Source organism: Castor canadensis, chromosome 1 (assembly GCF_047511655.1).
Source record: "Castor canadensis chromosome 1, mCasCan1.hap1v2, whole genome shotgun sequence".
In the NCBI taxonomy this organism is placed as follows: domain Eukaryota; kingdom Metazoa; phylum Chordata; class Mammalia; order Rodentia; family Castoridae; genus Castor; species Castor canadensis.
This window is the reverse complement of record NC_133386.1, coordinates 125,771,982-125,780,760: the sequence shown is the minus strand read 5'-3', so window position 1 is coordinate 125,780,760 and position 8,779 is coordinate 125,771,982. Positions and strand designations below refer to the sequence as shown.

At 33.4% G+C, this 8,779-nt stretch overlaps 1 pseudogene; it reads right to left on the bottom strand.

The window, feature by feature from the left end:
• Positions 1–3,160: 3,160 nt before the first annotated feature.
• LOC109676007 (small ribosomal subunit protein eS1-like) lies at positions 3,161–3,623 on the bottom strand (annotated as a pseudogene).
• Between the last annotated feature and the right edge of the window lie 5,156 nt (positions 3,624–8,779).

Here is an 8,779-nt window from a genome sequence, read left to right as displayed (position 1 = left end):
CTAATTATCCTTTTATAAAAATTTTTCATTGGTGTATATTATATGCATATTGTACATAGAAAGGGAGTTTTTTTGGAGTCAATTTTGTCCTCTTGACACTGTGGAAAAATTATAATAAAACATGAAAACTTTAGGAAGAAAGGTTAAGAAAACTTACCACCCTAACATTTACATATGTATTAGACATTTCTCCCATAACTGCTTGAACTTCACCCTCCTGTACATTTCAGATCTGAGAGTCAAGTCTTTGTTAAGGCCAGGTCTCCTGAGAAGAGTGGCTCGGTCACTTGGGTCAGTTTGAGGCTGAGGGTCACTTAGAAAGGAACAGTTTCCTCTCTCCAGGCTTAGGCAACCACAAACATCATTTTCTTGGAAATTTTATGAACCGTTCTTACGGATATTTACTCCCATTTATATTTAGAAAATGCTGTGGTTCAGTGTATTTGGATTTTATTCATATTTTGAACCTGATGTTTTTTTCCTCTGTTGGTTTTTCATAACAAGTCGTTGTTGAAAGAAAACATCCCTTCAGATAAATGCAGTATCCCTTATCATTTCCCCACATTTCTTGATGCAAGCACTGAGGCACACATGAACATCCTTTGTTAGTTAAGTCTTTATGAAAAGAACACAGATTATATTCCACAATCCTTTCACTTACCATACTAACAACATTCATTGTGAAATACAAAGTTATAAATTATTTTATCATGTCAAAACATAAAAATTTCACTTATAGTTAAAATAATATATTATTATTTGAATATATATTATTTTAATGTACTCAATTAGCAATTAAAAAGTAAATTTTCCAAGTGTGGCATAAACCTACCATTTTCATTAACTTTTGGAAAGAGTATAAATCCCTAGAACTATGGGAGTATTTTAGAATATGTAGTTTATATAATTATTAGATTCCTACCATGAAAAAATTCCACGCTAACAAAATAAATAAAAATTGGATAAAGATTCATGTATCAAAAATATTTATTATACAGTAATTTATGTTACACAAGATATAGAAAACACTTTAAATTTTCCCAAAAGAAAAATTAAAGAAAGATAAGACATATTAGTGACTATAATTTACTTTTATATTTTCAAACAATATTTCATAAAATAACAAAAAAGTTATATGTAATAATTTATTGGGTAAAAATATAAGGTTAAAAGTTTGCATGTGCAGTATGATCTCTATTATATAAGAATATATGTACATATGAGAGTGTGGTTTGTGGGGAAGGAAATAACTTGGGTTTCAGTTCTATATCAAGGTGGACTAGTACCAAGCATATTGAGGATGGTAAGATGAGGCAAAAGTAAGTTGTTCACAGGAGACAGGATCTCAGTTCTAGAGTTTGATTATAACAGAAACTCCAGAGTTTCTCAGAAACATTAGGGTCACCCTAAGTCTTCAAATTGTAAATGTAATAACAGAATAAGGGATTTATTCCTAGATACAACAGGAAAATAAAAGATATTTGGTATCTAAATTTGCTGATATTAATGTGTTTAATTTTTTTCTTTGTAATAAAAGTAAAGGAAGAACACTTTACCACTCCCTCTACTCCAGTTTTTAAGGTTGTTGGATGGTGAAATTTCATAATTAAATTAATAGACTGTATTTGTTAATTCACTCACTTAACTCATTTATTAATTATCCACAGTGTTGATTAACTCATAAAGGTTATAATGGGGAGTTTAATAATCTGTCTACCTTTGATGGATTTATAATTGAGATAAAGAAAGAAAATTAAGATTATAAAAAAATAAGAAAAAATTATCTGCAAAGGCCCTTGTTTTGTATTGGTACTTCATCTTAGTGAGAGTTTTGAACATTTTTTAATACAATGATAGTTAAGACTCTCATTTCAGGTAATTTTTGGAACATTCTTTCACTGAAGGGATTGTCCACAGGTGAAGTAAATAAAAATTATACCATCTATGAAAACATCAAAAAGATAATATAACAGGAAATAATTACAAAGGCCAGTATCCAGGACATGTCAGATCCCAAAAAGAGGAACAAAGCCTTGAGGATTGTCTGAGTCTCGGGAGCCTTTTCTCATCGTTAGGAGACATCTGGGAGTTTGTTCTACGTTTGGGGACTGTCTGGAGTACTCCAGGATACAAAGTTAGAATCTAGGTCCTGACAAAATGCTATAAGTAAAAGTTGTACTTATGATAGGACCACAAATGACTCTGTGCCTTGGAAGTCAAGATTCAACCAAAACCCAACAGCACAAAAGCACAAAAAACTCCACAATCTCTTATTTGTTCACAGATAAGGCTTTTCTCACTGTTAAAACCCAAATTTTAAACAGACCCTTGTACTGGTAACTTGGCTTTAGTACCCAACTCATCATGACTTTTATTATCTTCACCCTGAAGCTCCATAAACTTTCTCAATTTGAACTTGGGCTTCTGTATTTTTACTTTACTTTTTTATTGTTGTGCTGGATGGGGGTACATTGTGGCATTTGGAAAATTCTTGTAATATATAACTATATCACACTTGAATTCACCTCTCCACTACTCTCGTTTATCGCCCCTCCATTCCTGGAATAGTTTCAACAGGCATCATTTTTGCATTTACATACATGTGTACACAGTATTTGTACCTTATCCACCCTCCTATCCTTTTCCCCATTCCCACTGATGCCAACCCCCTCCCTGAGCAGGACCTATTCTCCAATTTTGGAGAAGATAAAAGAAAAAAATGACATTTTTGCTTGTTTGAGATAAAGGTAGCTACACAGGGAGTTAACTTGTGACATTTCCATGTATATATGTATTATAACCTCAGTTAGTTTATCTCCTCTATTTTTCTTCACCCTGCCTTAGTCCCTTTCTTATGGTGGTTTCAGGTGGTTTAAAAATTCTCTGTATAGAGAGTACATCAAACATATTAATCTTCGCAGTTTCCTTGTTTTATCCTACCCCTTAGTGTGACCTGATTTTCATATTATTGCTGTATTTGTATTAAGTCTATATTCCACTTATGAGAGAAAACCTGAAGCTTTTGGCCTTTTAAGCCAGGGTAACTTCACTGAAAATGATGTTCTCCAGTTCCATCCATTTACATGCAATTGACAAAATTTCATTCTTTTTTGTGGTTGTACTAGTTTATATTCCCACCAGCAGTATATGAGTGTTCCTTTCAAATGAAGACATCATGAAGAGAATAAATCACCTGAAAACCCTTTTCTATGTCTTTACTAATGCCATTTGGAACCAATTTATTGACCATTTGTTCATGTAATTTATCTGCACTTCTTGGGTCATGATTTCCATCATCATTTTCCAGATTTGGTGGACCTGTTTGTGCTAAGCATAAGAGGTCTTGCTTATCTTGTTGCTGCATTTTTAGTAAAGCAAACACAAAAGCAAAACAAACAACCATTGGTAGTCATGAGATTAACATGAGTTTTAATCATATCTTCCAATTTTTTTACCATGGAACAAATTCTGTCACAGATAATATCCTTGGCATGGAAGTTCAGAAAATTTTTGCTCTGAACCGTCTCAGTATTTAGCTTGAATTTTCTAAATACAACTTGATCATTCTGCCAATCACCAAGGCTTACTTCACACATATGATCCTTGAGGCCATAAGATGCATACAAGTATGATTTGAATTACTTTGTAAACAAATTTTCAAATGTTGATAGAAGTATACTGGATACCAGTCCTTTAAAAACAGTAAAAGTAGCAGCAAAAAAGTAAAAAAAGTATCAAAATACATATCTAATTAGAAGAAATGTTAAACTTTTATGATGTTATGTTTAAGAAGAAAAAGACAAACATAAAAATATTGGAAGGTCACTGGAACTTATAAAACATAACAACATACCTAAGAAAGAATGACATTAAAAACTCTTCAATAAGCAAAATCAAGAGCTCAGTAAGTAGATTTAAAAGCAGACCAAATGCAACAGGAAAAAAATGGAATTATTGTCTTAATCTGTCTCTTCATATTGTCTGCCTTCAAATGTATGTCTCCCTAAGTCCAAATTTCCTCTTTTCATAAGAACATCAATCATGTTGGATTGTAGCCCAATTTATTGCCTTATTAATCTTAACTACTTATATGTACAATAACCCTGTTTCCAAATAAGGTCACATCTTGGGTATTTCAACATATAAATTTTGGGGGAAATACAATTCAATTCATAACAATGACCCTAAGCAATTCTCTATACCTTATCTCCCTGATAAAACATAGACACAGAAAATTTAAGAAGGTAACTGATACTTATAAAAACCAACAATTTACCTGAAAAATAATGCAACTGACATGCAAGACCCAAAAGATACAATAAGCAAAATAAAGAATTCATGGGTAGATTTAAAAGAAGACTAAATGCTTTTATTTGTCTTTTATCCTAAACATTTTATGTGCCTTTTATCTAAAACATTTTTATCACTTACATTTTTTATATAGCTTTCATTCAGCTCTAGTCCAAATGTTTTCTAAAAGTTATCCTTAGGGAAAATGATTTTTTAGTCTTAAAGGACTACCTACAGAACATTCCACTAATACTTGACAGTTATTTCTTTCCTTATCACATCTCTTAGCTCCAATTTTTTCACCCCATTGCTATAGAAGATGATCCATCTTCCTTAGCATTTTCATCCTAAAGAGACATGTCATTGATTACCATAACCTCCATAATAAAGCCCATTTTTGTTATGTTCCTGTAATCTTCCCCCAATAAATCTTTGATAAATAGGTTTATGGATTTCTTTCCATCTCAGTTTACTGAGAGTTGTAGCAAAGACTCAACTTTTATTTATTTTCAAGATGATAAAGAAAGCTTTTGCTTTGAAATGATGGACTAGCCTTAGACAAAATGTGTCAAGTACATTATAGTTTTCAACAATCTCACTAAATAATTCAAAACATGAGTTTGGAACTTGAAAGAATTACATTGTTTTGTTGCATGCTAGAGTTTGACCTTAAGGGCCAGTCACACACCTGAGTTGTGTTTCTACTTTAGAATGTTCTCTTTATATAGTCTTTATATAGTTCTCTTTATATAATCTTACAATCCAGAGACAGACTATTGTGAAGGAAAATGATACCCAATGCTTGATATTATCCTCTGTCTGTCATCCCAGTTGAGTTTTTCATCAATCTCAATACATGTTTAAGGACGTGATCTTCATATTTACGTACTTCACAAGGGACACATCTATGCATACTCTTTGACTATGAATAATTGAAAATCAAATCTAGTAGGTCTTATTTTATTACATTGATTTTATTTACAGTTGTTTGAGTAATCAGATATGCTCTTTTAACATCATTTATGATCGTTTAGTGATCAACATTATTTTTTCCTTCCAGGAGAAGGTAACTCCAAATCCATCACAATATCTTAAGCTACAAACCAAGATTGCCTATACAACAAGCATTGGTATCATTTTCCTTCATAACACAATCCTGAGTTTGTTTATTTTCTTTTATATAGGGCATATCCTTTATAGGTTGAAGATCCTGTCAGCCCAGAATGTGAATCTTTGCAAATTCTAGCCAATCCTGCTGAGCTCACTCTCCTTGCTAGCTGATCTGTTCAGGCATAAAGGTTTGAGTTTATGGGCATAGTTAGAAGGCCTTCATGCTTGACTTAATGTGATGCTATTTTTATCTTGAAATTCTTAATTTTGAGCAAGGAGTCATGCACTTCATTTTGCCTTTGGCCATGCAAATTATGTAGCTGGTCCTGCAGGCATGAGCCTGGAATATGATGCTGGGCAATGAGAGGTGATGGAAAGACTGGTGGGAAACTGTACAGAAGTTTTGAAATAATATTTCTGATATTTTCTGTTTAAAAATGGAGAGAACATGTCTTTTTCTGCTTCTGTATATGGCAATTTGCATGGAAAGTCTGAAACTTAGACCTCAAGAAAAGCTACCCAAGAAGACATGCCAGCATTTGGGAGAACAGACCATTATCAACCCTAAAAATATATTGTAATTCATTTATAGTTACATGAGATTAAAAAAACCTTCATTGTCATAACTTTTAGTTAGGTTTTTGTTATTTGCAAACAAAAGAATCAATCTGTGGTAAAACTGATCGTTTTCCATGCAAAATCTATTCTCCTCCTTTTTCTTGGAAAATAAACCCATTTTATTTATTTGAATCTGTGATGTATCTTGGTATTAGATATACTATCTTCCCTTATCATTAATGTTGACATGTGACAAGTTCTAGCCAAAAACACAAAAATAAATGAGTTGTGTGAGATTTCTAAGAAGATTATTTTAAGAGAGTCGATTCAGCTGAGAGAAATACCCTTTGCTTTTACTTCTTGGACAGCTGGATAGAAAAAACAAGCCTGGGCTGTGGTGTCTGCACCTGCTACATCAGCTTTGCTTTCCAAACCTCTGGACTTATTCACATAAAGGAGATCAAATTTCTATCTTTGTTATGCTTGGCATTTTGTTATACGTTGCTAGAACTAATCTTAACGTATACACTATGTTCAGATTCAAATAAACAAATTGACTTTACTATCAAAATATACCCACATATACAATATGCATAGATTCAACTTACAGAATCTTTAGCAAATTTTCTATTTTTTTAAATAAATTTTTATTAGGATATAAACATTATATGGGGGTGGATTCATAGTGACAACTCTGATTAGACTTAAATTGTACGACAGTTACATTGCTTCCATCATCTCTGTCCCTCGACCCCCTGCCTGCTCCATTTAAAGCAATTGCAAGAGGTTTCTTAGTTCTGTTTCATATAGGTATATGAAGTCCATCAACCATATACCATTACCTTAATCTCCTTCATTCACCCTCTCTTCTCCCACTAGTACCCACACATCCACTGTACCTACTTTACAGTCGTTTTTCATTATTAATATTTGAGCTCATGTTCAAAGGGGTGTCTCAATGTATGCCCACTGATGGTATACTTTACTTTGGTCCATCCAATTCCTTCCATTACTCTCCCTTCAACCTTCACCTACCCCGCCCCATTTTTCAACAGCTTTTAATACACATCCTTGTATCCTCTACCTTCTTCAAAACACATGTCATCATTGCTTATGGCTGAGTTATACTCAATTGTGTACATGTACCACATTTTCTTGATCCACTTATTAATTGTAGGGCACCTGGATTGTTTTCATAGCTTGGCTATTGTGAATAGTGCTGCTATTAACATTGGTGTACAGGTGTCTCTACTATATCCTGTCTTACATTCCTTTTGGTAGATGCCCAGGAGTGGTATAACTGGATCATATGGCAGTTCTACCATTAGCTTTTTGAGGAATCTCCATGAAGCTTTCTGTAGTAGTTGTACTAATTTGCATTCCCACTAACAGTGTGTAAGGGTTCCTGTTTTGCCACATCTTCACCACCATTTGTTGTTGTTATTACCCTTGATTATGACCATTCTAACTAGAGTAAGATAAAAATCTAAGTGTTGTTTTGATTTGCATCTCTTTTATAACCAGGGAAATTGAACACTTCTTCATGTATCTACTGGCCGTTTGTACCTCTTCCTTTCAGAATTCTCTGTTTAATTCATGTGCCCATTTCTTCATTAGAGTATTGATTCTTTGAGGTTCAGTTTTTGAGTTCCCTGTAGATTCTGGATATTAATCCCTTATTGGATGAGTAGCTGAGGAAGATTTTTTCCCATTCTGTGGGCTTCCTCTGGAGTCTGGTGACTATTTCCTTTGCTGTGCAGAAGCTCTTTAGTGTGATGCAGTCCCATTTGTTCATTCTTTCTCTTAGATGCAGTGCTGTCCACTTTCTCCACTCCTATTTAATATAGTTTTAGAAATCCTAGCCAGAGCAATAAGACAAGAGCAAGCAATAAAAGGGATTCAAATAGGGAAGGAAGAAGTCAAACTATCCTATTTGCAGATGACACAATCCTATATGTAAGAGACCCTAAAAACACTACCAAAAAAACTATTAGAAATCATAAATTCTTTAAGCAAAGTAACAAGATACAAAATTAACATACAGAAATCAGTAGACTTGCTATATACCAACAATTAATAGACTGAGAAAGAAATCAGGGAGACAATCCCACTTACAATAGCCTCAAAAATAATAAAGTGTCTTGGAATAAATTTAACAAAAGAAACCAAAGACCATTTTAATGAAAACTATAAACCACTGAAGAGAGAAATCTAAGAAGGGATCAGAAAATGGAAAGACCTTCCATGCTCATGGATTAGTAGAATCAACATTATGAAAATGGCCATATACCAAAAGCAATCTACATGTTTGACACAATCCCTGTCAAAATTTCAAAGATGTTCTGCACAGAAATAGAAAAATCAATCCTGAAATACATGTGGAAACACAAAAGACTTTGAATAGCCAAAGCAATTCTGAGCAAAAAGTTCAATGGTGGAGGTATCATAATACCCAACTTCAAACTATACTACAGAACCATAGCAATAAAAATAGAATGGTATTAACACAAAAATAGGCAGGAAGACCAATGGATCAGAATAAAAGACCGAGACATAAACACATGCATCTAGAGCCAACTGATCTTCAACAAGGGAGCCCAAAACCCACGATGGTGAAAAGATGGCCTCTTTAACAAATGCTGCTGGGAAAACTGGATATCCACATGTAAAAGACTGAAACTAGATCCATGTTTTTCAGCATGTACCAATATCAACCCAAAGTTGATCAAAGACCTTAATATAAGGCCCAAAACTTTGAAACAACTTCAGGAAACAGTAAGAAATACACTGGATCAGATAGGTATAGGGAATGCTTCCTAAA